At 37.1% G+C, this 6,136-nt stretch overlaps 2 protein-coding genes across 4 annotated transcripts in view; one reads left to right on the forward strand and one right to left on the reverse strand.

Moving 5' to 3' along the window:
- LOC106874178 (uncharacterized) overlaps nt 1-806 on the reverse strand; it is a 55,530-nt gene extending 54,724 nt beyond the window's left edge. Inside the window, exon 1 of the mRNA XM_052975779.1 lies at nt 388-806. The gene's annotated coding sequence lies outside the window, so the exon portion shown is untranslated. The remainder of the gene's footprint in view (nt 1-387) is intronic.
- The window catches only part of LOC106869879 (N-glycosylase/DNA lyase), a 95,328-nt gene that overhangs the window by 77,911 nt on the left and 11,281 nt on the right, over nt 1-6,136 (forward strand). The gene's annotated exons all lie outside the window — the stretch shown is intronic.

The following is a 6,136-nucleotide window of genomic DNA, read 5'->3' on the forward strand; positions in this document are numbered from 1 at the left end:
ATACATTTATATTTACAGATATATCCAACAAAACTGAAAAATGGAAAATAATATAATAGGTGTAAAATAATGTGTAGTAAACGAATATGAAAACAAATGCGCGCCGACGAACGTGGGAGAGGAGAGGACTTGGAAAATTCACATCGAAAATTTATCGATCACGAAAGGATGAAAGGCAGAGTCGACCCCGGCGGTATTTGAACTCAGAACGTATTTTGTCCGGCGCAGTAACGATTCTGCTAGCTCGCCACCTTACATCAACTTAATAACGACAGTTATTTTATGTAATTCATTATTTTCAAAATCCCGGTGCTTTGCAACAGAAATATGGTAACAAAAGAGTTAAAGAAATTAAAAATGACAAAAAGAAAAGCGCTAGACACGTACCTCGAATATTAGATGCGTTCATAGGTAAATCCTTGCATAACAAATAATTTTGATGAGACAGCGTTCGAGATATAACGTAAGGGTGAATTTCAACGTGTAAATGAGGAAATGTACTGGTGTGCGTGAGCAGAGAAGACAAATTATGAAAGAGATAAGAGGAGAGAGGTTGTCATGTGTCAGGAAGTGTGTAAGTGTTATGTGTCAGTGAGGTCGTGTTAGTGATGTGTGAGAGGAGGGACAGTGCGTGAGTTTGAAAGAGAGAGAAGGAAGAAGGCAAATAAAATATGTATAAAAATATAGGGGAAATTCCGAGCATAGTCGAGGAAAGAAAGGATGTGTTATAGGCGAATGCCTATATACATAGTTTATATTATACACGCACGCAGCTAGCTAGATTCACAAGTTTTGGTACATCAGATTATTGAATCGTCAAAACATTTAGATAATCAAGGGGAAAAAACGACAACATGCTGTCACGTGTACGAAGTATTAAGATAAAAGGTCAATAGCATTAAATTTAGTGAGACCCGATATCTCCGCATGTATCAGTATGTATGTGTTAGGTACGCGCGCGCTCACACATTGTATATTCTCGTGTGTGTGCGTGTGGTAATCTTTCGTTTTATGATCACAATGTGAAAGTGTGGTACTATTCAGTGGTAAATTATAGTCTGCATTTTGTGGTTCCCAACGATGCCTGGATGCACACAAACACTTTAGAATGCCACACCTGGACCAAGATAAAAGACAAATATCGCACCAGGCACGAGATGTGCAGACCACTGAAGGCAGCCACTTTAAATATGTTAGTTTACTGCCGTCGAAGGTATGTTACGTTTAAGGAGAGGAACAGTCCACACCACTGGTTGACCACAACTGTATGTAGAATAACTATACCCAGTAAATGTGTGTTAGTGTGGTTTTTTGTGTGTCTGTAATAGAGATCACTGTATAGTGGATGTAGCTTATGGTAGTCGGGGCTCGAAGTCTCTTAAGCGGCTTGTAATAAAAAGTTTGGGATCCACACATTTTGATAACAATAACTGGTTGTTCTTGTCTGTCCCCCTCCGAGTTCAAACCTCGCCGAGGTCAACGAAAATATTAAAGACATATCCTCTCTCTTATGTTGGTACAGAGCAACTTATCTATAAAGAGGACAAGTTCTCCACTCTTTTACATGTCCGCGTTCATATTTCCCTGGACTTCTTTGGTTTTTGTTTTACCACAGCTCATAATATATTCCCTATACAGTACTAGTGAATGTTAGATATAGTTATGATGTCTAAGTGGAATGTAAGACATCAATAAATTATTTATTGGTCCTATGTTCCCTTTTCATTTTGGACGCTAGCATTGAGAGACGAACCTTTTGTGCGAACATAACCATTTGAGAGGTCATCATTTCTAAACTACCCTTTGCTTTATTTTCTGACTTTAAACTCCTGCGACAAAAATTCATAATACATCTTTGATTTCTCTTGAACATAGTCTATTTGTTCTTAAATAGCGATGGGTTATTTTGACGTCATTTTGTTTTCCCCCCAAACGCTGGCTATTTCTCATCTACGCTCTAGATAATCATTATTTGAATACTATATTTTAAGTGTATTAAATCACGTGTAGGTCATGAAACTAATTGTATTTACTGGTTTATTAGCTGTATCAATGGCATATACTGGAGTTGTGTGCACACTTCTAACAGACTTTGTATTATGGATTTACTGCAAGGCTAGCAGTAGAACTTGATCTTCCTGTTATTATAAGACTTAGCACTGTCGTGTCACCGTAGTCTGAATGCTTAGATTGTATCAACAAACCTTCTGACTTTCCTTTAACTGTCTATAGACTACGTGGTGTTATTTTCTATTACCGAGTATGCTAAATGCTTTATGGGTTAGAAGTGTCGACCATCACGGTTTAACCGTTTTAATCATCTGTAAAATGCTTGAGATCCGTTTCACCGAGATCTCGTAACAAAATTGTTCACTTAAAGAAATTAATTAGTCTCTTTTATTGAGTGCCCCTTCTAAGAATATGCTATGGGTTCTTGGTTACTGTTTATGCATTTGAAGAGGACGCTTCAGTTTTTGACCTGCTAACTTAGGCACATAATCTTTGAACAATTATATTTAGAATGAGTCCTTATTTTAAAATTTTATTTCCGTTCTCTTCTCGTCTTCGTTCCAATTTCCTTAAAAGAAAAGAAGAAAGAAAGACAGAAAGAAAGAAACGATCAAATCTGCAATGAAGATCTTTCTTCAGCAAACTTCAAGTTTGTTATCTTATTGCAAATTAAACTTCCTGCATAATTACCATCTTACTCTGCGAAAACAATATAACACACGCAGGCACAAAACTAAGCGTAATTGGTCATTTTCTTATACATCACTTACAAAATTTTCCCTTTTTATAGAATTGATCGGGTGAAGAAGCTGTACCCATAGTTTTTGTAGGTACTCGGAGAGTAGTAAGATCAATGCGGGTAAATATTCATCTTGAACAATTACAAGTAAATGGCTGCAGAAAGAGAAATTATGTGTGGTATCTGGGAAGAACACAATACGGGTGATGAAAAGTGGAGAAAAACGGATATATTAGGGGTGGCTGAGTTGAGATGGCATGAGATCAGCCAACTCAGAAGCAGATACGACTGTAGAAGCGGTAAAAGATAGGATAAAGTACGTCCTTTAGGTTGAAAGAGGAAAATACGAGCTGCTTGCAGAGTTTGTGTGCAGCAGCAATGTGTGGGGAAAACTGAACCAGGGGCCGGAATAAATATTGCAGCGAGAGATCCCTAATGTTGACTCTCAATCGTTGGGTCGATCTCTGTACAGTTGATCATATTTCTTTACATAGGTACTGATCTTTGGATCTATAGTGGAGGGGTGGATAAAGAAGAGTCTGATGTTTAGACATTTCCAAAATATATCAGCAATGACTGAGAGACGAGATATTCTCTACTTGTTGGAATGGGAAAAAATCCTCTCTTACGTCTTTCAAACATACTCCTGTGTCAGTTACTTTCGATTAACGGGGAATGGATAACTCTAAACGTTAACTTTAAATTCAAATAGTTATCGCTACCGTACTTCACAACTTCAACATTAACAACGATAACAATAACATTTTAACAAGTATGACAATAGTAACAACAGCCACTGGAGATTGAACAACATTTATATAATCTCATTAATATTTATCTCCCAAAGGAGTATAATTAACAGTTGAAGTCAGTCAGTATCTTCGCGTTACACGTCATCTCAGATAACGACAATTAAGATGAATACATTCATTTAATATGTAAACAACAATTATCACCACCACCACCCATCTACCGCTCACCACCTTCATCATCATCGTCATTTCCATTACCGACCACTTTTATTTTTATCTTCCTACAAACGCCACTAAACATAAGATAATCTAATCCTAGAAACAGTGTTTGAATATATGTGTGTGTGTGTGTAAACAGGATACCGGATGGCATATGAGACTAGGTGTGCACGATCGGAATTGATCTGGGGCCAAAGAACAACAGCAACAAGAATCAACGGTCAGATGTTCATAAGACAAACAACTAATCACATATCTCCTAAAGATAAAAAGGTTATCAACACTTGATTTTAATTATTTCTTTGAGAGTTTGTGTGAGGTGAAATGACGAAAACAAAGTAAAATATTTAAGAGAGAGAGAGAGAGAGAGATATTACTTCTCTTCACGTGTTTGCTCTTGACATAAAACCTTGTGTTAGAAATAATTGTTTTAAAATTAATATGTTCGAGTCGTCAAAAGTTACCCAATGAAAGTTGATAATTAGAAGATCAGGAAATGATTTTTTTTCTGCTTGGCTGCACCTGTGGGAAATTTTGAAATTTGGTGTATTAATGTAATTTTCCACGCTGAATTTCAGGAGATAATTCACTTTTTCCAGAAATTTTTTTTTTTAAAGTTATAGAGGTTTAAGGTTTGATCACTTTTACCAAGTCAAAACAGGATTTAGAAGTTGTTATTTTATTTAAAAAAAAATTTTTTTTGCGCGACATCACGTGTTGTCAACTGTAAAGAAATGAAATATTGGCGGTATGCTGCTTTACGCACGCCATATAACTCCATTTTCAGGCACAGGAAGAAACTACAATTATGCTGTTATCGAGCAGTCACTAAGAGAGCCACAGCACCCTGCATTAGGTGGCTGCAGATGTTTAAGCCAAAGTCAGCTCTAATTGTACAAATCTTATTATCAAAGACATTCCAGTAGTGACCATTGCGTCTTTTTCCTGTATACAAAATATAATAATGATAATAATAATAACAATAATAATAATAATAATAATTATTATTATTATTGCCTTTGCACAGCTTCTAACGCTGGAGATGTACTACGGTGTCAGCTGTTCACTACCAGTGAACTAAAGTAACACCCTTTATTTTTCGAGCACCATCCGGAGTATTTGAGCGGTTCCAAGCAGTGCTGTTTTCTGCAAGTGCTCCACCCTTATTGCAGCCCCTATTTGTTCCATGTCATCTACCAGGCTGCTCAGGTAGTAACACTCCATGACCACAGCATTAATTTGCTTGCTGCATCTATGCTGTGTGTGGTGGTCCCTTTCTGGATATCGACAGGCTGGAGCCGGACCAGGATCTCTGAGCCTGCCGGGTGCAACACTGTCACCATCATTGGCTTCAGTTTCATTACCACTGTTATTCACAATATTTTGTTTTTTTCATTTCCACTCATATGAGATAGCGATTATCAGGTTGCGCAATTACCAGTGTTTTTATTGTGACACCATCACTAGATGTATCATTAATCAGTTCATGGGAGCTTCACCCGTTTCCTTTCATTATTATTATTATTATCATCACTGATATCATTGATATTATTATTATTATTATTTTAATAATCCTTTCTACTATAGGCAGAAGGCCTGAAACTTCCGGGAAGGAGATAGTCGATTACACCAATCGTAGTGTTTCACTGGTACTTAAATTATCGACCTCGAAAAGATGAAAGGCAAAGTAGACCTCGGCGGAATTTGGACCCAGAACGTAGCGGCGGGCGAAATAGCGCTAAGCATTTCGTCCAGTAATAATAATAATAGGTGGTATAAACATGTGCCAAACGAGGTACAAAACAACGATATGCCGGTTCAAACCGACAAAGAAATAAAAGCTAATCACCCAGATATGATAGTCAAGGACTGGGGAAAAACCACATGCTTATTGATCGACATTGTAATCCTTTCTGATCAAAATATTGTCCAAAAAGAAGTGGAGAAATTGTCAAAGTACAAAGACCTCGAAATTGAAGTATTCAAGATGTGGGACATGGAGGTAAAAACAATACCAATAATAATTGGAGCATTGGGCATAATAAAAAACACATGAACAAAAACGTAGAAGGCCTATCTGGATCCTTAACACTACACCCTATCCAAAACATAGCCCTGCTAAGAGCAGCCCACATCCTGCGCAAGACATTATCAATTCAATAATACAACCTAAACAAAACAACCCACAAACACAAGACATACTCTATACAGTAATTTATCCAGTGAAATAAACTTCCACCAGCAATCCGTTAAACCATCGCATTGCACACTCAACATCCAATACAAGCAGTAACACAACAAAAGACTATATCATGCCTCAAGAGAAAAAAAAAAAAACTAACGCAATACAATACTGGGAAGAGTTTGTACACTCCCAACAACAAAAAAGAACACAGTGCTGCCTACACCCTCGACA

The sequence above is a fragment of the Octopus bimaculoides genome, chromosome 22 (assembly GCF_001194135.2).
Source record: "Octopus bimaculoides isolate UCB-OBI-ISO-001 chromosome 22, ASM119413v2, whole genome shotgun sequence".
Lineage (NCBI taxonomy): Eukaryota > Metazoa > Mollusca > Cephalopoda > Octopoda > Octopodidae > Octopus > Octopus bimaculoides.